This window comes from Delphinus delphis, chromosome 2 (genome assembly GCF_949987515.2).
Source record: "Delphinus delphis chromosome 2, mDelDel1.2, whole genome shotgun sequence".
Taxonomy (NCBI): Eukaryota; Metazoa; Chordata; class Mammalia; order Artiodactyla; family Delphinidae; genus Delphinus; species Delphinus delphis.
The window spans coordinates 169,898,880-169,925,401 of NC_082684.1; the positions used below are offsets into that span (position 1 = coordinate 169,898,880).

General features: G+C 44.2%; 1 long non-coding RNA gene across 1 annotated transcript in view; it reads left to right on the forward strand.

Moving 5' to 3' along the window:
- The window catches only part of LOC132419907 (uncharacterized), a 44,769-nt gene that overhangs the window by 5,940 nt on the left and 12,307 nt on the right, over nucleotides 1-26,522 (forward strand). The window contains exon 2 of the long non-coding RNA XR_009518275.1: nucleotides 8,955-9,012. This is a non-coding gene — a long non-coding RNA (uncharacterized lncRNA). The remainder of the gene's footprint in view (nucleotides 1-8,954; nucleotides 9,013-26,522) is intronic.

The following is a 26,522-nucleotide window of genomic DNA, read 5'->3' on the forward strand; positions in this document are numbered from 1 at the left end:
ACTTATTGGAGGAACCATTGAAGGGTATCAGGAGGTCCCTCCCGCCAAATATGCCACTTTGGCATAAGGATTATTTTGAGCTGAAGGCAACTGAGAATCAACAGATGCAGGAAGAATTCTCTGGCCTCCCCTTATCTACCTACAGCTGGGCATAAATTTCCCTTGGTGACAAGAGTCCCTCTCTCCTGTACCCGGAGGAGGAGAGCGACTCATATCACCGGAGAAAGAGAATCGGCACCGAGATGAGTCTGCATAAACAGACTTTACTGAAATAACCCTTATCTTCCATTAGCTCTTCCATGTACATCCTAGTCACTTCCCCACAATTTATTGTGCCTCGAAGCCCAAACCCCCTTTCCTTTGTTAAAATGATATATAAGCCCCCGAGTCTAATCACCTCTTTGAGTTTTTAGTTCTTCTCTTTTTAATAATTATTTATTTTAGCTTCGCTTGGTCTTAGTTGCGGCAGACAGGCAGCATCTAGTTCCCTGACCAGGGATCGAACCCGGGCCCCCTGCATGGGGACTGCAGAGAAGTCCTGAGTTTTAGTTCTTTTCTATAAATCCCCATGCATGTAAAATATTATTAAAAATTGTATGCCTTTTCTCCAATTATTTTGTCTTTTGTTAGTGTAATTTGCAGGCCCCCAGTGACAGAGTTTAAGAGGATAGAGGAAAGGTTTTTCCTCCTTGACACTATGTGTCCTGCAAGATGGGCAGATGACCCAGAGGAGGGCCGCGGTTTTGCCGTTAGAGGTGAGGGGACTCCTCGCAATTTGATTCAATGCCTTGGCATCGTGGGATTCTGCCAAGGCTATTTTTGTGGTGACTGTCCACCAGGATTGCTTGGTAAATACCTGTTGACCGACTGGCTGATGGCATGCTAACGGCAATTCGCAGAGAACGGCTGTCTTCTGATGAGTTTTAGTCCCAGACCCAGACTAGAAAAGCGATAGAAGCAGCCAGATGTTAAGGTGAGACTTGGGAGAAGAGACGAAAAACTGCTTTACTGAGAAGAGTCAGAGGTACGAAGTGATACTGAGTTTCTTGTTTTCCATGAGGAGAAAGGACTTAACACAAATCGCTGGCTGATTTGAGAGGAACTGATCACCCAGTCATTCAGAAAGGGCGTTTTGTCATCTGAAAAACATTCCAAGGCAGGAATTTTGTTTAGAGAATTGAGAGTACAAAGTCTTTGACTGTAATCCCAGGAGACACATTGGTGAAATTTAGTTCCCTAGAATAAGTGGTACTAAGCCTTCAGAGGAAGACAATACATGACACATCTTAAAAAGTATTTGGGGATTGATATGGGAGCCTGTGATTTAATTTTCCAGAGGCACAGCCCCAAGCAGGACAAGAAACAAATGCTTTTACGCCTAGACCGAGAAATAACGTGGTTACAAAAGATGCTAGTCTGAGATGGCTAATAAGCCACGACCATGAAATATGCCAGGACAATGAAATGAAATACACAGCAATGAAATACCAAGTGAAATACTGGGCCGGATTGGGGAGTGGACAGAGGAATGTTGCACGTGGCAGAGAGATGATGGAATGATCCTTCCACCTTTGAGAGCAGAGCAAGGTTATACGATTATGAAGAACCCGGGCAGTAAACCTGCAAACACAGGCTGAAGGAGCCCTTGAACACAGGACTCCTGAAACTGACCAGCTCAGGTGTGCAGACTGCAGGGAACTCCTTCCACGACGAGGTGGTACCTGTGGGACTGATGGACGATTCAGTTTGCCCAGCATCAGAATAAAAGAGGTGGGTAGGGGAAGCACATCGAGGTAGCTCCCGCAGTGGAGACCAGAGAGCAGAGAAAAAGGAAAAAAGATCACTGGGTTCTGAGTCCAGACATGAAAGGAAAAGTTAGGTCAACTAAAACAAAGGAGAGAACAGGGGAAACAAAAAATGCAGTATGGCCTGGCATTGTGGTCAAAAGCGAGAAACGACGGTGGAAACCAGTCCTTCTTATTCTCCATGGGCAAAAAGAATAAGCCAGGCCAAGGGCAGATAAAGGAATCCGAGGCTGCCTGCCAAAGACCGGAGGTAAAAGACGCAAGCAAGAAGAGTTCAGAAGTTCAGGAAAATAAAAGAGGATTATCATTCAAGGGTTCTGTGAACCAGAGAAAAGGTGAAATGACAGGAAGCTCTGGGAGTGGCTGGGGGGGTGGGGACAGAGGGGGTGGGGGAGGGGAGAGGAGCAGTCACTTGGGTGAACTCCACCGTGTGTGGATGGGAGTCTAAGTGCACTGATGCAGGCGGGCCGGCTTTCTTCTCGCAGAGCACCTAATGGACCAAGTAAACCCCCCCCCGAAAGACCGGACTAGATCTGACGGTGGAGGACTGATTCTGGGCTGGCTCCGTTTTTACATTCTTGGAGAGAAAATTCCTACTGCCTTGGCATTTCAAGCTTTTAAAAAAGTTTAAGTTTTTCTATTTCATTGTTTTGATTTAGTTATTTATTTTTGGCTGCATTGGGTCTTTGTTGCTGCATGCGGGCTTTCTCTAGTTGCGGCAAGCAGGGGCTACTCTTCATTGAGGTGCGTGGGCTTTTCATTACAGTGGCTTCTCTTGTTGCGGAGCATGGGCTCAAGGCGCACGGGCTCAGTAGTTGTGGCACTCGGGCACAGTAGTTGTGGCACGTGGGCTCAGTAGTTGTGGCCTTCAGGCTCAGTAGTTGTGGCTCACGGGCTCTAGAGCGCAGGCTCAGTAGTTGCGGCGCACGGGCTTAGTTGCTCCGTGGCATGTGGGATCTTCCCGGACCAGGGCTCGAACCCGTGTCCCCTGTAATGGCAGGCAGATTCTTAACCACTGTGTAACCAGGGAAGCCCAAGTTTTTCTATTTTAAATAAAACCATGCTAGATTTGAAAAAGCACTCAGAGGGCTGCTTGTAACAAAGGAAGACAGAGGAGTGGGGCATCAGTGGGGATGTCCAGGGTCCCCCTTTCCAGGGAATGGAGGATGATAGAAGATAATGAAACAGATGTAGAGGTAATAATTGCGGTGAGGGGCTTCCCTGGTGGCGCAGTGGTTGACAGTCTGCCTGCCGATGCAGGGGACACAGGTTCGTGCCCTGGTCCGGGAAGATCCCACATGCCGCGGAGCGGCTAGGCTCGTGAGCCATGGCCGCTGAGCCTGCGTGTCCAGAGCCTGTGCTCCGCAAAGGGAGATGCCACAACAGTGAGAGGCCCGCGTACCGCAAAAAAAAAAAAAAAAAAGTGCAGTGAAGGCAGGATAAATTAGAGAACTAAAATACTGCCCAGAATAGGATACAGATCTACAGGAAAATATTGACAGCAAGGAAGAAAGAAATCTCTGTAAATGATGGAGATGAGAGAAAAAATGAAGACATACAAGAATAAAATCCAAAGGGGAAAGGCAAGACAGGTTCTGTTGAAAGCCGGAAGCATGAAGGATCATTGAGGGAAAGGAAGGGAGTCAAAATGTTGGTAAAAATTAGGATAAATAAAACTAATGGGGCTTCCCTGGTGTCGCAGTGGTTAAGAATCCACCTGCCAACGCAGGAGACACGGGTTCGAGCCCTGGTCTGGGAGGATCCCACATGCCGTGGAGCAGCTAAGCCCGTGCGCCACAACTACCAAGCCTGCGCTCTAGAGGCCGCGAGCCACAACTACTGAGCCCGCGTGCCACAACTACTGAAGCCCACGCGTCTAGAGCCCGTGCTCTGCAGCAAGAGAAGCCATTGCTATGAGAAGCCCGCGCACCACAACAAAGAGTAGCCCCCACTCAGCGCAACTAGAGAAAGCCTGCGTGCAGCAACAAAGACCCAACGCAGCCAAATATAAAAATAAATAAATTAAAAAAAAAACTAATGAACAGAATTTTTAAAAGTTATAATTTTTTAAAATTTATTTTTTTCAAGTATAGTTGATTTACAATGTTGTATTAATTTCTGCTGTATAGCAAAGTGATTCAGTTATACCTATATATTCTTTTTCTTACTCTTTTCCATTATGTTTTATCACAGGATATTGAATAGAGTTCCCTGTGCTGTACAAATAGGACCTTGTTGTCTATCCATTCTCTATGTAATAGTTTGCATCTGCTAACCCCAAACTCCCAATCCATCCCTCCACCGCACCCTCTCGCCCTTGGCGACCACAAGACTGTTCTCTATGTCTGTGAGTCTGTTTCTGTTTCGTAGATAAGTTCAGTTGTGTCATATTTTAGATTCCACATATAAGTGGGATCATATGGTATTTGTCTTTCTCTTTCTGACTTACTTCACTTAGTATGATAATCTTTAAGTCCATCCAAGCAAATGGCATCGTTTCATTCTTTTTTATGGCCGAGTGATTGTCTGTTGTGTGTGTATATATATACACCCCATCTTCTTTATCCATGCATCTGTAGATGGACATTTAGGTTGTTTCCATGTCCTGGCTATTGTGAATAGTGCTGCTATGAACATTGGGGTGCATGTATCTTTTCAAATGATGGTTTTCTCCGGATATACGCCCAGGAGTGAGATTGCTGGATCACATGGTAGCTCTATTTTTTATTTACTTGGCTGTACCAGGTCTTAGTTGCAGCATGCAGGATCTTCATTGTGGCATGTGGGCTCTTTTAGTTGCAGCATTCGGGCTCTTGTTTGCAGCATGCATGTGGGATCTAGTTCTCTGACCAGGGATCGAACCCAAGCCCCCTGCATCGGGAGCACAGAGTCTTAACCACTGGACCACCATGGAAGTCCCTGGTAGCTCTAATTTTAGTTTTTTGAGGAACCTCCATAATGTTCTCCATAGTGGCTGCACCAATTTACATTCCCACCAGTGTAGGAGGGTCCCTTGAAAAGTTATAATTTTTAGTGTACTCAGAAGTTTAGAAACTTTGTTAAAATGATGCAGATGGGACAGAATATTTAGATTTTTAAAGACCAAAATTAGAGCATAAAGAATGTGTTCTTGTTTGGCTAGACTGTTGGTTTAAAAAAATGATTTTCAATATATTTGGTCATAGGGTTTTGATGCACTCTTGGAAATTTGAAATGACTGCAAAAAGGGAATTCAAAAATCATTTTGTGAAAATGGTATATTTTCTCTATTTCTTCCTTTCAGTCTCTTTCTGTACACAAACTTGAATATTCTTTTTCCTAAACATTTGCAGACATCATGATACTTCAGTATGCATTTCCTGTTAGTAAGAACATACTCTCACCTGCCCACGAAAACTCTATCACACCAAAACTTCTTTTAAAATTCACACCTAAGAAAACAAATAATAATTCCATAATATCTAATAGGCAGTCATATTTAAATATCAGCAATGCCAACAATAATTAAGCTCTTGTTTTTTTAAAGAAGAATCCAATTAAGTTTCACCCATCGCGTTTGATTGTTTTGTCTCTTGAGAGTCTAATCTTTTTAGCCCAAACTCATCATTTCTGACAGGAGAAAAATACTGTTAACATGAGGTGATTTGCCCATGGCTGATGCACAGAGCATATGCTCCATTTCACTTAAGTAGGATTTTGTAGTAAGATAGCTTTAAATTTTAAAATAATTTTAAAATGGTAAGTATCAAAGATGTCATCATCATGCAGGAATTGCTTCTCCTCTCTTAGCAACACTGAACCTTCAGGACAAGTCACATATTGTCTTGGACATTTGCATTTGTTAGCTTAGTTAACATGTCACAAACCCCACGATGATGACTCAGAGACGCTGTCCTGTCACACAGCGGAAGCTCAGAGCTGTTGCCATCCTGAGCTGGGTCTGGAGGCTGGCAGAAGACCTGGACGGATCTGCTGAGCCTTAACACCACTTTTCTGCTCTGACTCTCCAGGGCAGCAACACATGCTGCCTCTGAGTATATTTCGAGACTGCAGTGGGCCCTCTGTACCCACGGGTTCCGCATTCGCGGATTCAACCAATCGCGGATTGAAAATACTCGGAAAAAAAAAAGAAAGTTCTGAAAAGCCAAACTTGAATTTGCTGGGCACTGACAACTATTTACATAAAATTTACATTGTGTTAAATATTATAAGTAATCCAGGGATGGTTTAAAGTAGACAAAGGATTGTATGGTAGGTTATAGGCAAATACTGTGCTATCATTTTATATCAGGGAGTTGAGCATCCTCGGATTTTGGTATCTGCGGAGGTCCTGGAACCAGTCTCCTGCTGATACCGGGGGCGGGGGGGGGGGTGACTGTATATTTGCAAACTATATGTAACTTTTCGATTGAAGTCATAAAAATAAATTGTGCCCTCTCCCCAGCGAATTGCCTGCCAGTATTCTCAATAGCTGGTGCTGGAGAGTCAATCAGATGCCTCTTTGGAGAAAGGAAAAGTGGCGAGCAAGGCAAGGTGAAATATTCAGCCTTTGATGCTTTCGCCAACACAAACTAATGGGGTTCCTAGGACTCATTTTGGCAATAAAGGGTGACTGCAGAACACTTAGTAACAGTAAGAGGAAGAACAGGTGATACAAATGAGAAATACTGCTGCTAAATGAACCTGGATTGAAAGTAAGATTAATGAAAGTGGCTCTTTCTCTTGCTGCTTCTGTTTCTTTTTTTCTTGGTAAACTATATGAAGATGCCAAGGTAGATACCTTGGTTTATTTGCCTTTGCATTCCCTGGACTTCATGCATAGTTTGCAATATACATTGGTATTCAGATACTACATTAATTAAGCAAATATTTCCTGAATACATCTGTGTGCCAGGTGCTGTGCTGGTCCTGCCCCGAGATAAGAAACAGGCAATTTCCATCCTGCTTGGTAAGCTTGATGGACGATGGGGTAAGGGCTTAGTGTCGCAGGCTTGGGAGGGACAGGAGGCTTCCAGGAGGAGGTGCCACTTAAGTCGAGACTGAAGGTCGAGTAGTGATTCAAGTAGGCTGAACTGAATGGGTGAATTTTCTTTGAAGCAGCTTAAAGCCACAGGGAGCAGGAAACTATTAGCACAGATCGTTCTTGTTTGAAATGGCAACCAACTGGTGAGAGTGGTAGCCTGTGTGTAGGAAACCAAGGGACGGGGACAAGGACATATATACCCTTTTACACCTTTTATTTTTATTTATTTATTTTTAAAATTTATTTATTTTTGGCTGTGTTGGGTCTTCATTGCTGTGCGCGGGCTTTCTCTAGTTGCGGCGAGCAGGGGCTACTCTGCATAGCGGTGCGCAGGTTTCTCATTGCAGTTGGTGGCTTCTCTTGTTGCAGAGCACGGGCTCTAGGCTCACAGGCTTCAGTAGTTGCAGCACGAAGGCTCAGTAGTTGTGGCTCGCAGGCTCTAGAGTGCATGCTCAGTAGTTGTGGCGCACAGGCTTAGTTGCTCCGCGGCATGTGGGATCTTCCCGGACCAGGGCTCGAACCTGGGACCCCTGCATCGGCAGGTGGATTCGTAACCACTGCACCACCAGGAAAGTCCCTTACACCTTTTAAATTGTCTACGAATTTGTTTGAGTAATTAAAATGATTTTTTTGTACTTCTTGGCACCCCTTTGAGAAAATTTTAAAAAAGAAAACAATGAATTTATGTTCTAGATGGAAGATCACCGCAGGGAACAGAACAGGGAAGGACATAAATGCATCCCCCTTCAATTGAGCAAAATTTGAGGATGCTGTAAACTTGACAGTGGTCTAAGGGAAGGGGCTGTGATTTCCAATGTGTGAGCGTGTTGTGGGCTTATCCAGCGTCCAAAGACAGGAGACCAGGATGGTGAGGCTGTTAAGAGTCAGGGAATGAATGTGAATGGGTTCATTAAAATCTTGGCAATTTTTTTTTTTAAAAAGGAAACCTCTAGAAACAGAAACAGGGAGACAATCTGGAAAAAGAAGAGAAAAGAAGACTATAGGAAATATGGCAAATGCATCCCCTAAGCAATTAATCCGTTTCTTTTGATCCTTTGTTTTATATAATTGCTGCATTTCAGATGAGAAGCAGACAAAGGGCAGTTTTGATGAGGAATGTTTGTACAGGTGACGAAGCAAATACATTTACAAGAGGGTTAGTATTATCGTGCGAGAGTGTTCAGGTGCGAATTTATTTTATTTTACTTTTTTATTGAGGTATAATTGATTTACAATGTCAAGTTAGTTTCAGGTGTACAGCAAAGTGATTCAGTTATATGCATATTCAATAATACATGTATGCTCTTTTTCAGATTCTTCTCCCTTGTCGTTATTACAAAATACTGAGTACAGTTCCCTGTGCTATACACACTTCTGCTATATACACTTGTTGGTTATCTATTTTATATATAATAGTGTGTATATGTTGATCCCAAACTCCTAATTTATCCCTCCCCGCCCTTTCCCCTTATGGTAACCATACGTTTGCTTTCTACGACTGTGGGTCTATTTCTGTTTTGTATATGAGTTCATTTGTATCATTTTTTTGAATTCCACATATAAGCGATATCATATTATATTTGTCTTTCTCTGTCTGGCTTACTTCACTTAATATGATAATCTCTAGGTCCGTCCATGTTGCCTCAAATGGGAGATGTGAATTTTTTAATGGAGCGATTTGTTTTTACTTTTTGAAATTTGTGTTAGGGCAGCATGTTAAAGAAAATGTAAGTCTTCTAAACCCAGTGCAAACCATGAAGTTTGCGGGGAGGGTACACGTGTTGGATCAGGAAGGCTGCATTTGAGTCCTGGCTCTGTCACTCACTAGCTCTGGAACTTTGGAGATATTATTCAGTTTCTCCACATTGCGTCTCTCTCCGTGGTATCGAGGTAGTAACCCACGTGAGAGGGTTGTTTTGAAGGTTGACGATGAAGTGGCGGCTCAGAACACCATCCTCATGTTATTTCCACTGGGCAGGACGGCCAGAGTCCTGGGAGACCACCCAGCTCCTGGGTGGGGGGGTGGTTGCTCCGTAGTTCTGGAAAAAAGACGTATGAAGTGCAGGCAACCCACTGATCAGCGAGAAATTCCTGATGGCTTACTGGGCTGTTCACTTTCTCTGCAGCCTCCCACAGGAAAGGAGTCGGACCTCCGTAATAGGAACCAGAGAGCCCCAGACCCAGGTAAGTCACAGTTCGTTGAAACAGAGCAGTGGAACAGCTAAGGGAGGAAAGAGGGAAAATCCTCAAGAGAAAAGCAGACATGTCAAGAGGCTTTTACGGATTGGGGGGAGAGGGAAATTGGCAAAGGACGTTTCTGTGTCTGTGGAGGAGGGGTGAAGCATATTCCAGGTCTAGGTGGGAGATGACAAAAAGCAGAGGAAACACAAAACTATCAAATGTCTGCAGTAACGTTTTCGAGCAACTAGAGCAAGACGTGGGTGAATGAGAGGTCAAAAAAGGATTGTATGAGCGTATTTTTAAAAAAATACATACAAGAACGGGACTTCCCTGGAGGTCCAGTGGTTGAGACTTCACCTTCCAGTGAAGGGGGTGCGGGTTGGATCCCTGGTTGCGGGGCTAAGATCCCTCATGCCTCGTGGCCAAAAAACCAAAACATGAAACAGAAGCAAGGGCCTCCCTGGTGGCGCAGTGGTTAAGAATCCGCCTGCCAATGCACGGGACACGGGTTCAAGCCCCGGTCCGGGAAGATTCCCACATGCTGCGGAGCAACTAGGCCCGTGTGCCACAACTACTGAGCCTGTGCTCTGGAGGCCACGAACCACAACTACTGAGCCCACGTGCCATAACTACTGAAGCCCACGCACCTAGAGCCCGAGCTCTACAACAAGAGAAGACACCACAATGAGAAGCCCGCGCACCGCAACAAAGAGTAGCCCCTGCTCACTGCAACTAGAGAAAGCCCGCACACAGCAACGAAGACCCAACGCAGCCAAAAATAAATAAGTAAATAAAATTTATATAAAAAAAAACCAGAAGCAATATTGTAACAAATTCAGTAAAGGCTTTAAAAATAGTCCACATCAAAAAAAAATCTTAAAAAAATACATACAAGAACACAAAGTTGGATTTATATTGTTTCAATGCCTTCATCAAATAAGTGACAATAAATATATCTTTTAATGTTATACAAACAATTTACAGGTGCTCTACAATGGGTTTGGGCCCTGTTAAAAATATTTGGAGGGAACAGCCCAGGTAAAAATATTCACATGGAATTTGTACTTATATGTGTCTTGGAAGGGCCCTTAGCCCCTGTGGACCATCCCTGCTGGTTATTTGTACTGGCTCCTCCTACTGTCCTGTTGGACCTGATAATTCATATTTGCAAAACACTTTTGAAAAAAAATATCAATACATACAAGACAACTAGAGAAAATCATGTAAGGAAGTCACTTTCCGGGTCAAGGATCCGTAGGCGCTCCCCTTCTCTTGATGTTCAAGGTCTTCTATAACCTGGACCCAAACGTACTTGTCCAGTCTTGACGCCAACTACAATAAATAAATAAGTCATTTATCAAACCCTTGTTGACTTGCTTTCGGGGTCTGGGTACTGAAGGGAGGAAGCCCCCACTGCCCTGTCATCTCACAGGGAATGCCATCCTCTGTGGGTAAGCCAGGCTGCCTCCAGAAAAAAAGAGAGCTCCATCCTCCCTTCTGTTAAGAGGTGAGAAAAAAGAGAATAGCTCAGAGGAGCACAAGTGACGAAGGCATTCCAGAAACTGCTCCCCTGGTGAAGGACCTGGGATTCTTCCTGTTGCCTTGGAAGTTTCCTCAAGCTTCTTCTTCCCCATCTAAGTCCCACCTTCCTTCTCTGGCCACTCAACACATCTGGCCAACAGCCCTCCCCTCAAGGAGTTTGTAAGTTGGTAGAAGAGATTAAACAAGGACTTAGTAACTATGACAGCGGCCAGCATGTGGCAGAAGGAGTGCAAAATGCTACTGGAGAGAGGAGGAGGGTGGAAGAGGAGGGAAAGAAGGTACTAGAATGACTTTGAGAAGGAGGTAACATTGGAGATGGAAAAGCATGGATAGAATGTGGAGAGGTGGTCAAGTTGAAGAAGGGTTGGTTGAGAACCGTGCACGGCTGGATTTGGTTCTTTTTTGGGTGTTAATTTTCAGGTGACAAACCCAGAGAGAGTGATTTGGGCCATCCCGTGAAGAGCCTTTATTGGCAGGCTGAGAAATGCGTACCTAACATAGTAGCCAGTAGGGATCCATTGGAGGTCTTTGAGCAGCAGAGGGACACAGAACCGCGTGATCTCTGGGCTCAAAGGAACTTAAAGGCCTTTGGTTCCATCCAAAGCTTGACATCTCTGACTGTCAAGTCTAGACTTGGCCACTAGATTCTCCTTGTTGTGAGGGTTTAATGAGATGACACTTGTAAAAGGCTTAGCTCAGGATTTGCCAGAGAGTAAAACTCAGTAAATCTTGACTGCTGTTGTCAACATCACCATACATTGGGTTATAATTTAGGAACGTTTTCCTTAAGCCTTCTTCCACATTTGTCCTGTAAGACTTTGAAGACAGCTATCCCATTCCTATTTGAGCTTTTTCTTCTCTAGACTGAATGTTCTTGGTTTCCTCCACCACTCCATGTTCCTTTACCTGCCTGACTGTCTCCAGTTCTTATAAAATGTGGTACATAGGACTTCCCTGGTGGCTCTGTGGTTAAGAATCTGCCTGCCAATGCAGGGGACACGGGTTCAAGCCCTGGTCCGGGAAGATCCCACATGCCTCAGAGCAACTAAGCCCGCAAGCCACAACTACTGAGCCCATGTGACACAACTATTGAGCCTGCGCTCTGGAACCTGCAAGCCGCAACCACTGAAGCCCGCGCACCTAGAGCCCATGCTCCGCGACAAGAGAAGCCACAGCAACGAGAAGCCCGCTCACCGCAAGGAAGAGTAGCCTCCGCTGGCCTCAACCAGAGAAAGCCCGCGCACAGCAACGAAGACCCAACACAGCCAAACAAACAAACAAACAAACAAATAAGTAAATGCGGTACATGGAACCCAGTTGTCTGATCACAGCTGACCAGGGCAGACCCTTCCCTCCTCTCATTCTACAGAAGATGCCTGAAGTGGAAAAATAATTTAAGATTTTTTTGGGGAGTCACACTCAATATGATACTGGCGCCCATCACACTGAACTGATGAACATAGTACTGATTTCAACTCCTAAGCCATTCCCGAAGGCACTACTGCTAAGCTATAAGCTTTTCTATTCTCTCCTTGTACTTGGTCCCTGCAAAAGACCTCAGATTGCTTTATGATTGTTTCCTCTTATTGTCAGGAAAAATTGTGAAAGGCCTTGAAACGGGCAAAAAGATTCCTGAGTTTCCATTCAGTGGATTGCTGGGTATCATCTAACAGATTCTTCTGGGTTGTCTGGTTTTTACGGGGGTCTGTGTCTTTCATTGTTTTTCACAGAACTGTTTTGCAAATATACATTGTAGAAAACACATAGTAGTGATGCAAAAAATTCTTGTCCAGAAAGAGAAAAATGAATTTTGTCTGGTGGGCATGCAATTGATTTCCACCCCGTGAAAGAGGCTGCGAGTCTTGCATCGATTAGCAAATTTATTTCAACATTTCTGATTGCTTCTATACTTGTCCGTTCTTTGGATTCCCCTTGGAGCCAGTTGTAATGTTTTACTGCCTTCATGGTTAGTTAATGAGTTAATTAATGGACACATGTTCATTTTATATTAGTATGAGAACCCTTATTCTTAAAATTATTTTTCAGCACTGATTTTCTTATCCCTTCACAAATTGGAAAGGCATGAAAAGGGCAGAAATGAAGACTGATCAAGCAATAGAGACCTCATTTTAAATTGACATGGATTGCAATTGCCAAGATATGGAAGCAACCTAAGTGTCTATCAACAGATGAATGGATAAAGAAGATGTGGTACGTACACACACACACACACACACACACACACACACACACGATGGAATACTACTCAGCCATAAAAAGAATGAAATTCTGCTATTTGCTGCAATGTGGATGGTCATAGAAAATATTATCCATAGTGAAATGTCAGAGAAAGACAAATACTGTACGTTATTACTTATATGTGGAATCTAAAAAATAAAACAAACTAGTGAATATAACAAAAAAGAAACATTCACAGATATAGTGGTTACCGACTATGCAGACCGAAGCTATGGTTATCAGTGGGGACAGGGATGGAGGGGGTCACGATAGGTGTAGGGGATTAAGAGGTACAAACTACTATGTATAGAATAAATAAGCCACAAGGATATATTGTACAGCACAGGGAATATAGCCAATATTTTATAAGAACTGTAAATGGGGTGTAAGCTATAACATTTTTGAATCTCTGTGTTGTACACCTGAAACTGGCATCATATTGTAAATCAACTATACCACAATTTTTTTTAAATTATAAGTTTTTTAAAAAAGAAAAGAGATTGACATGGGTCTACCAACCCATATCTTTTGTTAAAGTTGTTCAACAAGTTATTAATCCACTGAACCATACCAACGTGCCTCTACTTACAAACAAGCTGTTCATAAGTCCATTTGTGCATAAATTCCACGTGATTAAGAGGGGTTAAAACTGCTGTCCCAGGACTTCCCTGGCGGTCCATTGGTTAAGACTTCACCTTCCAATGCAGGGGCTGCGGGTTCGATCCCTGGTCAGGGAGCTAAGATCCCACATGCCTCAGGGCCAAAAAACCAAAACATAGAACAGAAGCAATATTGTAACAAATTCAGTAAAGACTTAAAAAAACCCAAACAAACAGCTTCCTTTAAAAAACAAAAAAACTGCCGTCCCCAGGTGTATTCCCTCTAATGATGGATGCAGGTCTGACTTTGATAATTTTTAGATCCGTCATAGATTTCCTATTCCTTGCTCATTTACATTCGAATGGATACCCTTTGCCAAAATAGACCAGTTTTACCTGCACTAAAAGTCCTTAATGATCTTGTTGGAGAGTATTGAGTAGGAGAACTGTATTGCTTTGGAGAAGGGGAGTTCGGGGGTTGGTTAGTGGAAACAGAATGCGTTAAGTGAATGAAGTTAAGGTCTGTTACCAGCCTGCAGAAATAGTGCAGAAACAGCTAGGAGAACAAAGGTGGCTGCCATGATGACATTTTGGTCTCGAAGACAGTGAGACAGCCAAGATGCAGGTGGACAGAATGGAAGAGGGGCACTTCCTCATGCTAATGATATTAAAATGATAAGTAAACATGAATCCGGTCCTAAGGGAGCCCGTGTCTAGTGGATGCACCTTGGGAGAAGGACAGGAGGGTTTTGAGAGGATGCTCTTGAGCAGACAGAGGACGAGATCCTGGACAGGAAAGGACTGAGTCAGGAGAATGAGAGCTGGTGAAGAGGCCTGGGTGCTGGAGACCTTCTTGGGTATTACAGACTGGTATCCCGGGGTTGGTTCGGGTCTAAGGACATGATAAACCAGGATTATGCCTCCACAGTGCCTCGCCTTGGCCATCGCTACACTAAAGGTAAACTTAGAAGGAGCAGGATAAGTGAGGCAACAAATTGCAGTCACTTTGCAGGACATTGCTTAGCACTTACTGTATTCAGATTCACCACTCTTGACAGTGGAAGTGGCCATGCCCACTGCACCACAGTTGACGGTTGGTAGAGCCCCATCGTTGAGCTTTCACTCTGGACCAGCTCTGTTTGCATCGACGTGAGGTCTTCTGCTAAAATGCTTCTGGGTTATATCCACATCACTCAACCTTCTGTCCAAGGATGAGAGGCTTGTTAAATGACTTGCTCAAGTCCTGACCCAGTATATTTAGTACTTTTTCTAATTTACTGGTTTAGCCATAGAAAGAAATTAATCTTAGACAACACCTTAGAAAGATTATGCCTTAGAAAGATTAATTTGTCATCAGTGTGTAGGCTGTATCAGGAGGGTGCATAGAGAGGTGAGCATGGAATTTGAAGGAGACCACGCTTGCCAGTCGTTGTACAGATGACAGTGATAGTTGACAGTGTAAGATGCTACAGAGAGGATGAGGTGAGTGAAGGCTTTCAGACAGAGCAGGTGGAAGGTCACTGACAGTCCTGGAATCAAGGTAGAAACCACATTACAGGAAGTTAAGGAAAGAGTGAGTGGGGGGAGATATTTACAACAGGTGTAAACTTCTCTATCAATCAGATCGATATGAAGATGAGGGAAGAGACGAGATGGGTAGCATGAGTGGGAAGGAGGATTATTTGGGGGACTGGGTAGTTCGAGAACAGTCATAAAAAGAGGAAGGAATGAATGTATCTGGAAAAACTGAAGGTAAGAGTAGAGAGAGGAGATAACCATGGAGCAGAATCCTAGCGATGCTGGGAGGGGACATCATTAAGGTCACAAGTACCAGGAAGGAGGAACCAGGGGAAGGAAGGAGGATGTTTGCTCCTGAGAAGAGAAGAATAGGTGGAGAGTCAGGAAGACGTTGACGTAAAGCGAAGGTGTGTTGAAATAGGTCACTTCAGATGCTCTCAGACGTTTTAAGGCAAAGCAGATCTGAGGATGAGGAATAGAGGGAGCTGGAGAGTCCAGTAACCACCTGTTCAGATGCCTTAATTTTGCACTTGCTCCTTGATGCCCTCACGCCCTTGACCTTCCATTGCGTCCAGCCTGCTCAACCTTACCTCCTGGGCAACCCGATCACCTGTTCAAGTGTATCCGTGTGCACACCAGCAGCTGCATGAAGCTAAGGGGGAAAGCACATGAGCTGAGTGCACCTTTCAAAGGCCGTCAGCCCTGGCTGGAACAGTGATGTCATCTGTTCCCCACAGCTGCTGCTCTGAAACTCCCCCGAGAGGAAGGGATGTGTAGGTGAGTCCATCGGGCTCTACTTTTCAGACCATAAGTATTTCAGATATTCTCTTTGGGGCTCTTGGTAATAGAATGGTTTTTAAAATTAACAAAAATAATGCTTTATAAACATAATTTATGTATATAGGTGTTTTAGAAAAAAAAGATTAAAAGCTGATTTGTTTTTCTTTTTTTTTGTTGTTGTTTTTTTAAAATTAATTTTATCGGAGGGAGCTTCCCTGGTGGTGCAGTGGTTGAGAGTCTGCCTGCCGATGCAGGGGACGCGGGTTCGTGCCCCGGTCCGGGAAGATCCCACATGCCGCGGAACGGCTGGGCCCGTGAGGCATGGCAGCTGGGCCTGCGCGTCTGGAGCCTGTGCTCCGCAACGGGAGAGGCCACAACAGTGAGAGGCCCGCGTACAGCAAAAAAAAAAAAAAAAAATTAATTTTATTGGAGTATAGTTGATGTACAATGTTGTGTTAGTTGCTGCCATACAGCAAAGTGAATCAGTTATGCATAAACATACATCAATTCTTTTTTAGATTCTTTTCCCATATAGGCCATTACAGAGTATTGAGTAGAGTTCCCTGTGCTATACAGTAGGTCCTGATTAGTTATCTATTTTATATATCATAGTGTGTATATGTCAATCCCAATCTCCCAATTTATCTCTCCCCCTCTTTCCCCCCAGTAACCATGTGTGTTTTCTACATCTGTGAGTCCATTTCTGTTTTATAAATAAGTTCATTTGTACCATTTTTTTAGATTCTACATATAAGTGATATCATATGGTATATGTCTTTCTCTTTCTGACTTACTTCACTTAGTATGATCATCTCTAGGTCCATGCATGTTGTTGCAAATGGCATTTTTTCATTCTTTTTTATGGCTGAGTAACATTCCATTGTATATATGTACCACATCTTCTTTTTTTTTTTAATAAACATGGTTCTTTTTTTAAATCAATTAATTAATTTTGGCTCTGTTGGGTCTTAGTTGCAGGTACACAGGATCTTCCTTGAGGCATGAGGGATTTTTTCGTTGTGGCACTTGGGCTTCTCTCGTTGTGGCCTGCGGGCCTCTCTCTGGTTGTGGCATGTGGGTTTTCTCTTCTCTAGTTGAGGTGGGCTCAGTAGTTGTGGCGCACGGGCTTAGTTGCCCCGTGGCACGTGGGATCTTATTTCCCTGACCAGGGATCGAACCCACGTCCCCTGCATTAGAAGGCAGATTCTTTACCATTGGACCACGAGGGAAGTCCCATGTACCACATCTTCTTTATCCATTCATCTGTCGGTGGACACTTAGGTTGCTTCCATGTCCTGGCTATTGTAAATAGTGCTGCTGTGAACGTTGGGATGCGCGTGTCTTTTCGACTGTTTCTCATTTAACAAATATTTATTGAGCACTGTCTTTGGTGCACAGGGATGCAGATTCCCTGCCTTCGTGGGCTTCATGTTCTACTGAGATAGTCAGGCAACAAGCAACAACCACAACAACAGTAATAGTAATAATAATATAACAGGACTCTGAACCAAATTAAGGCAGAGTAAGAGTATAGAGGGTGTTAGCGCAGGGACAGTGGTATCTCAGGATGCTAAGATTACAGATAATTTGCCTTTTTTCTTCGTGTTTTTCTCTATTTTCCAAATTGTTTACAATAAACATGCATTCCTTCTGTAATTAGAAAAAAATAAAAGTGATTCGGAGAAATGTCCTGTTAAGTGGCAGTGACAGATTATCAGCCTTCTGTTCACTTTCTCCCTTGCTCTTTTTTGACAAAGGTCTTTGTTGTTTGCTGATCCGCTGTGTATGACTTGTGATTTTCCTGGGGAGAACAGGAAGAAAGAAAGGGTAGGTGGATTTACCGGCATTTCTTTATTTACCTCAGCCTGTAAGCAAAGTGCAAGAAACCAAACACTGATCAGGTCACTCTTGGGAGGAAGTGAGTTGGCAGAGCGCTAAATGCAGCCCTGGGCATCTGCCGTCCCACCTGGTTGCCCCTCCTCCTTGGTTCTGTGTCCATCACTGCAGTTAAAGGGCACCGCCGCAACTGGCAGAAACCCACTACCTCCACCATGGGCCACAGGTCCCTGGGGACGATGGTTGAGTCCATAACTCTGGCTGTGACACCCCCGCCAGCAGAGCCTTTGTACCCACCCAGTGCCACCACGTGAAGGACACCCGCAGCCCCTGGCTTGGAGCTCAGGTGCCGGAGCCGGCTGCACCTGCCTGAGACTTGATTAGCCATTATCAAGTTCATGGAGCAAAGTCATGTAAGGGTGATAAATGGATAAGAAGCAGCTTGGGAATTCCGCAGAGAATCTTAGAGATTGAACCAACTGTAGGCTGGTGTTTTTAGAGAAAAACCACCAGGATATGCCTAGGAATCAAGATGCTGGTGTTAGGAGAGAGGGTGGAGAGATGCAGGGCTGGGTATGACTGTTCTGTAGGTGCTGTGAAGTTAATCCTATTATATCTCTAGGTGTCTCTTACTAGGATGTAGATGTCCTTGGGACACGCTGGTTTTTCCTGATCTTTTCGGATACTCTCCAGAACTTCATCTCCCCTCCTAGTGGTTTATCAAAAAGAAAGCTTTTCATTCCGTAATTAGAGATAAGGATGAAAATGTAAATTCTGGCCTGGTCCCAGCCCTCAAGGGAACAGCGTGATAAGAGGCCAGGCCGGGTGCTACAGGAGTGTAAAGAAGGGGCAAGAAGACGTGGGAGCAGTGAACACAGAATTTGGTCTCTAAATCCAGTCCCCCTTGGGTCACACAGCTCTAATTTTCATAAATCACACAATTCACATATGCATGAATTTTCAGGGTTGTTTTTGTAGAAATATTTTTCTTTGGGATGTCGTTAATTGAATCCATTCCACAGCTTATCTTTTCAGGAAAGGGGACTACGGTCTGACAGCCCGGGTCGCTCAAAGAATCCCAGTCTGATCTATCGCACGTTGGTTAAACTCAGTGGGCCCTTCAGGCCAGTTCATCAGCTCTTCTACCCAAACTGTAGGGTGCTTTGGTGTGGAACTTTAAAAGTCACGTGGATCGACTAAACTGAATCCATGTATCATGTGAGTGAACTATAATAATATAATAAGGTTTTACATCCGTGATTAGTCTCCTATTGCTGCTGTAACAAATTACCACAAACCTAGTGGCTTAAAGCAACACAATTTATTATTTTACTATTCTGGAGGTCAGAAGTCCCGTAAGGGTTTTAGAAGGCTGAAATCAAGATGTTGGAAGCTCCAGAGAGAATCTGTTTTCTTACCTTTTTCTGGAGGCTGCCATCATTCCTTGGCTCACGGCCCTACTCCTTTGTCTTCAAAGCACGTCACTCCAATCTCTGCTTACGTCCTTGCATCTCTTTTCTCTGACCTTGACCCTCTTGCCTCCCTCTTTATTTTTATTGTTGTAAAATATATATATCATAAAATTTGGCATTAAACCTTTTTTTAAGTGTACAATTCAGTGGCATTAATTACAACCACAATGTAGTACAACAGTCCCACTATTTCCAAAACCCTTCCTCGCCCAAGCAGAAACCCTTTACGTGTTAAGCAATAACTCCCCGTTCCCTCCTGCCGGCTGGAGTCCATTTGCTGTTTCTACGAGTTGCCTATTCTACATATTTCATGTAAATGGAGTCATGCAGCGTTTATCCTTTTGTATTTGTCCTTCTCACTTAATGTAATGTTTTCGATATTCATCCATGTTGTAGGATATTTTAGAACTCCATTCCTTTTGTGGCTGAATAATATTGCATTGAATGCATACACCACGTTTTGTTTATCTGTTCATCAGTTGATGGACACTTGGCTTATTTCCACTTTTTCCATGTTGTGAATAATGCTGCAATGAACATTGGAGTATGTTTAAGTTCCTGTTTTCACTTCTTTCAGTTGTATACCTAAGAGCAGAATTGTGGGATTATATGAAAATGCTACGTTTAGATTTGGAGGAGCTGCCAAACTGTTTTCCATGGTAACTGCACCATTTTACATTCCCACCAGCAATGCGCATGGGTTCCAATTTCTCCACATCTTCACCAACATTTGTTATTGTCTGTCTTTATGATTATAGTTATCTTCATGCATGTGAGGTGGTTTCTTGTTGTAGTTTTGATTTCTTTAATGACGAATGATGTTGAGCATCCTTTCATGTGCTCGTTGGCCAATTGTATATCTTCTTAGGAGAAATGTCTATTTAAATCTTTGGCCCATTTTTAGTTGGGCTGTTTGTCCTTTTGTCATTGAGTTGTAGGAGTTCTTTATGTATTCTGGATATTAATCCCTTATCAGACATACAATTTGCAGATATTTTCTCCCACTGTCGTTTCACTCTCTTGGTAGCGTCCTTTGATGCCCAAAGTTTTGCCTCCCTCTTATAAGGATCCTGTGATTACACCTAATAATCCAAGATAATCTCACTATCTCAAGATCCTTAATTTAATCACATCTGCAAAGTCTGTCCCTTTTGCCGCGTAAGGTAATGTATTCACAGGGTCTGAGGCTAGGAGGTGGACATCTTTGGGGGAGCCAATATTCCGTCTACCACGATTCATTTCAAAATGTCTACAAAGTCAGAAATTGTGAATGTATTTGTGCAAAAAGATGTAAGCAAGCAACTGTGAAAGAAAGCAACCTGCCTGTGTGCAGCTGTCATTTAGGGCTTCTGCCCTGAATCCCCGTTTCGCCCTGTGCTGGGTTACTTAACTTCTCTGGGCTACTGAACTTCTCTGTTCATTCTTCAGATGAGACCAATTGTCCTTCCTCTTTTCCTCCTGTGGGTCTTAAGGGTGAGCGAGGAGTAGACCCAGTTGGGGCTTTTTTGTCATCTGCATGAACAGAAGTCCTAAATATAAAAGTCACTTTAGGGAACATCAAGAAAACTGGAGCACAGTGAGTGCCTAAATGCAAGCCAACAAATAAGGTTTATGTTTGGATCTGTATCAGAAGGAAAACTAACAGACCTAAGAAGATTAATGAGACCATGTCTCGGAAAACCTTTGAGCTCTTTGGAGGAAAAGTGCTTTGTAAATGCAAGCATTTCTACACCCCTCCTCACCATTTTATCCCCACGAGCAGCTGCGGTGCTTTTTATTCCTCGTACCTATCACAGCAGCCTGTAATTATTGGAAGTAATAATTGTGCTTGGGTGGAAAGGTGGCAGAGGGCAAAGATACCTTGGTAAGAACATAGGACCAAATGCTGGATTAACATCAGGGGAGGGCCTGACCCACGAAGTCACAGAATCTGAAAAGACAGCTCTTTTCCTATGTTCCCAAAGCCTTCAAAATAAGTGTATGTACATTAGATAGAGTAATTTCACTAATAGGAATCTAGCCTAAAGAAATGCTCAGAAACACAGGCTGGGATATAAACCAAAGATGTTTGTCATCATTATTTGTAATTGAGAAAGACTGGAAACAACCTAAATGTTGCTTCCAACAGTTAGAAATAGGTAAATGACATCATGAAACACCACGTAGTATTATGCAGCCGTTCAACATGTCGATGAATAATTTTTAACGATGTTAGGAAAGGAGTCTGATCAAGTGTAACAGAAAAAAGCAAGACTGATTTCAATATGAACTGTGTTCTCAGCAACGTAAGGTACTGATAGGTAGGAAAAAGGAAAACAGAAAACAAGGAATGCACTAGATGTTGCCACCTGTTATTTCTGCTTGGTGGAATTCTGGTTGTGAGTCCAGTGACCCAGGGAGGCTGGGTTCTTTTGCTTACTGGGTTGCTGTTTCCTGGGGATGAGGCTAACATGTTGGGTTGTTTTTTGATATTTGCGTTGCTTTGAGGAAGGATCAGAGAACTGAAGTATTAAAACAAAATTTAGGAGAAAACCATAGCTAACGAGTGCTGAGATTTACTGCTATAGGTGTTGTTTTTGAAATTTCCTTTAAAGGTGGTGAGAATGGAAATGAAGATAACAAAACATAGTTTCTCTGCCTCCTTGCTATAAATTTAGCTATTTCCGATAAGTTAAACAAAACATCTTTGATGGGCCTTGTGCTAACGCTGGATTCAGCAGAACCTCCTCGGTCATTTCCATACTGTATGGGCTGAATTGTGTCCCCCCCCCTCCAAATTCATGTATTGAAGCCCTAACCCCCAAAATTTCAGAATGTGACTGTATTTGGAGATAGGGCCTTTAAAGAGGTAATTTAGGCAAAATTAGGAAATATGGATGGGCCCTAATCCAATACAACTGGTGTCCTTATAAGAAGAGGAGATTAAGACTCAGACACCTATAGATTGAATGTTTGTGTCCCCCCAAAATTCATATGCTAAATCCTAGCCCCCAATGAGATGGTATTTGGAGGTGGGGTCTTTGGGGGTGATTAGGTCATGAGGGTGGAGCCCTCATGAATGGATTAGTGCCCTTATAAAAGAGACCCCAGAGAGCTCCATCACCCCTTCTACCATGTGAGGACACAAGGGAAATGGCTGTCTATGAACCAGGAAGTGGGCCACACCAGACACCAAATCTATCCTCATCTTGATCTTGGACTTCCAGCCTCCAGAACTGTGAGCAATGCATTTCTGCTATATACAAACCACCTAGTTTGTGGTATTTTGTTACAGCAGCCCAAACAGACTAAGACAGACTCATACAGATGGAAGATGATGTGAGGACACAGAGAGAAGGCAGCTGTCTACAAGCCAAGGAGAGAGGCCTCTGCAGTAACTGACCCTGCCCACACCTTGAACTTGGACTTCCAGCCTCCAGAACTGTGAGAAAATACATTTCTATTGTTTAAGCCCCTCAGTCTGTGGTATATTGTTATGGCAGCTCTAGCAGACGAATACACATACATATATATTTAAATGTGTTTATGTCAAGTGTTGAGGATCCCAAACACCGCAAGACAGCAATAGTTATGGAGCAGTTAGCGTTAGGAAGATGGGTGTGTGCTGGGGTGGTGCGTGGAGATGAGTATGTGCTTAAAACTTGTATTGGGTTGGCCAAAATTTCATCTTTAACATCTATGGAAAAACCCAAACAAACATTTTGGCCAACCCAATATTTAGTAATGAAGGAAGGAGGTGCTGATTTTTTAAAAACTGGAACTTAAAGTAAGTTGCCCTCCTCAAAGTTGGGACCAGAGAAAGGAACCCTGTTTCATTCTCTTTCTGTTGGTGTGAATGTCACTAGGGCAGGGCCCCCTAACCAGGAGGAGCCTTGGCCGTGCTCACCCACAACATCTGACCCAGGTCGCATAGCTGAGGTCAGAGTCCTTCCCACCTCAGAAAGGGCCCTGAGGGGCTTCCCTGGTGGCGCAGTGGTTAAGAACCCGCCTGCCAATGCAGGGGACACGGGTTTGAGCCCTGGTCCGGGAAGATCCCACAGGCCGCGGAGCAGCTGGGCCTGTGAGCCACAACCACTGAGCCTGCGCTCTAGAGCCTGCGAGCCACAGCTACTGACTAGAGCCCGTGTTCCGCAACGAGAAGCCACCGCAATGAGAAGCCCACACAATGGGAAGCCCACGCACCGCAACGAAGAGTAGCCCCCGCTCGCTGCAACTAGAGAAAGCCCAGGTACGGCAATGAAGATCCAACGCAGCCAAAAATAAACAAAAACAAGTAAATTTAAAAGGGGGGGTGCTGAGAGGTAGGAATACTTCAAAGGCAATGGCGATGGGTCAACTTAACTTCCACCTGGAAGGGGGGTTTAGGAAGCGGGCTGCCTGCTCACTGCTCTGGGGCCTGGGCCTCCCTGCATCTAAAGGATGCATTCAGATCTGGGGATGCTGCCTCGAGGTCAATCTAAGGTCGCTCACCCTCTTCCAACCGCCCAGGACTTGAGCCAAAAGGACACTTTGCCTCCTTGTTGTCTGGCCCTTCCTGCTCTCCGTCCACTTCAGTGACCCAGGCTTGCCCAGCGCCGACACTGGCCCCTGGGGTCCTGACAGTCTGGGGTGTGTTTCTGAGTGAGGGAACTCTGAGCTCTAGAGGGAATCCCCACGAGTGGTTTGCACCTTCCCTCTGCCAGCCAGCTCTAACTTTGCTTCATAAATAAGAACTTCTGTACACCGCGGTCCAGCCACCGTGTTTCCCCAGCTGCAGGCCTGGAGTTTCCACGGCTTTGGTACTGCTTCTGCTTGAGAGGTTTAATTGACAACATAATGAAGCAACTTAAATACAGCCCAGTAACTGCCTCTCTCCAAAGCCAAGGAACTGCACATCTCCTCCCCAAGCCTACCTGTCCTGGGATTGGGGCCCTGACCTGGCCTCCTGGGCTGGCTGAGTCCACACCGTATCCTCCTAAGGACCAGGAAAGGGGCCATGGGTGATCCCGGCCTTTTCTCATGCAGCAGGAGACCCTCTGGTACATGTTTCCTGGGCATATCTCTGGTCATTGAACAGTTTCCTCAGAGATGATACAGTGGTCATCCCTGGATGGTTTCTCTTCACTTCTGCAGTGCCAGGCTCCGTGCTGGGAAGTGATGTTGGAATACGGTGAAAGGCCAGGACCTAGCTGCTTGTGGGCTGTAAATTCAGCCTTTCATTTTAAAAATTAGTGTTTTATTGTGAAACGTGTATTCTTATAGCATATGACATAATCTCTGTTGGCAGGTAGTACAGTATGTTAAAAAAAAAAAAAAAAAAAAGCTTAGGCTCTGGAACCAGACCGCTTGAGTCTAAATCCTACCCCAGCCAGTTAGAAGCTGTGTGAGCTTAGGTTTGTTCCTTAACATCTCTGGTCACTAGTTTCCATGTTTGTAAAATGGGGTAGATAATGTCAGACCTACCTTAAAGACTGTTGTGAAGGGTTATATGAGTTTTAAACAAGGAAAGCACTTAGATCAGTGCTGGGCATAGAGAAAGCATTCAGTAAATAATAATAAGTTCTTTTTTATTGTGGAAAAATGTACATAACATAAAATGTACTATTTTAATCATTTCTAAGTGCACAGTTCAGTGGCACTAAGGGCATTCACATTGTGCAGCCGTCACCACCATCCACCTCCAGAACTCCTTCATCTTGCAAAACTGAAACTGCACCCATTAAGCAGTAACTCCCCACCTCCCTCTTCTCCCAGCCCCTGGTAACCACCATTCGTTCTATGAATTTGACTGTTCTAGGTTCCCCATATAATTGGAATCACACAGTATTGTCCTTTTGTGACTGGTTTCTTTTACTTAGCGTCATGACCTCAAGATTCATCCATGTTGTAGCCTGTGTCAGAATTTCCTTCCTTTTAAAGGCTGAATAATATCACTTCTACGTCTACACCACGTTCTGTTTATTCATTCATCTATAAATGGACATATGAGTTGTTTCCACGTTTCCGCTACTGTGAATAATGCTACTATGAACATGGGTGTACAAATAGCTGTTGGGGTCCCTGCTTTCACTTCTTTTGGATACATACCCAGAAGTGGAATTGCTGGATTCTATGGTAATTCTATGCTTAATGGTTTTAGGACCAATCCTACTGTTTTTCACAACAGCTGCACCATCATTCTCATGGTTTTAAACACTATCTACAGGCTGATGAATTCCAGCTTTATATCTATAACTTCATACTTTTCCTGAGCTGTAGGTAGACTACGCAATTGCCCACTTGGCCTTTCCAATTAGATGTCTCACAGGCATCTCGAGATTAAACACGTCCCAAATTGCACTTCTTACCCCACCCTACTCTTCCCCATTTTGGTAAGTGACACTAATTAAAAATCTGGCTGCTCAAAATGCAAACCTTTAAGCGGGACCAGCTACACGATTTGCCAGACCTGGTGCTAAATGAAGATGGGGGGAAGCCAAATCCCCCTTCTTACAGTTCTGTGCCCCAGCCCCCAGTGGACCGGCCGCCCTGGGGGATGGCAGCCTCCATGCTGGAATGTGCCCAGTACCTGGAACCATGGTGTCCGAGAGCCACCCTGAGGTTCCCGCCAACCCTGGGTGGGGACGGCTGTTGGCACTGACTACACCCCCATGAAGCTGGCCGTGAATCCGTCAATGAATCCTTTTTTTAAAAAATATCTTTATTGGAGTATAATCGCTTTACAATGGTGTGTTAGTTTCTGCTTTGTAACAAAGTTAATCAGCTATACATATACATATATCCCCATATCCCCTCCCTCTTGTGTCTCCCTCCTATCCCACCCCTCTAGGTGGACACAAAGCCCTGAGCTGATTTCCCTGTGCTATGCGGGTTGTTGTTTCTTAAAGGTAACTTGGTGATGTTTTATTTATTTATTTTTATAAATTTCTTTATTTTATTTATTTCTTATTCGCTGCATTGGGTCTTCGTTGCTGCACGTGGGCATTCTCTAGTTGCGGTGAGCAGGGGCTACTCTTCGTTGTGGTGTGTGGGCTTCTCATTGCGGTGGCTTCTCTTGTTGCGGAGCACGGGCTCTAGGCACGCGGGCTCAGTAGTTGGGGCACGTGGGCTCAGTAGTTGTGGCTTGTGGGCTCTAGAGAGCAGGCTCAGTAGTTGGGGCTCATGGGCTTAGTTGCTCCGCAGCATGTGGGATCTTCCCGGACCAGGGCTCAAACCCGTGTCCCCTGCATTGGCAGGAGGATTCTTAACCACTTCGCCACCAGGGAAATCCCTGTGCCACATCTTCTTTATCCATTCATCTGTCAGTGGACACTTAGGTTGGTTCCATGTCCTGGCTATTGTAAATAGAGCTGCAATGAACATTTTGGTACATGGCTCTTTTTGAATTCTGGTTTTCTCAGGGTATATGCCCAGCAGTGGGATCGCTGGGTCATATGGTAACTCTATTTTTAGTTTTTTGAGGAACCTCCATACTGTTCTCCATAGTGGCTGCACCAATTTACATTCCCAACAACAGTGCAAGAGGGTTCCCTTTTCTCCACATTCTCTC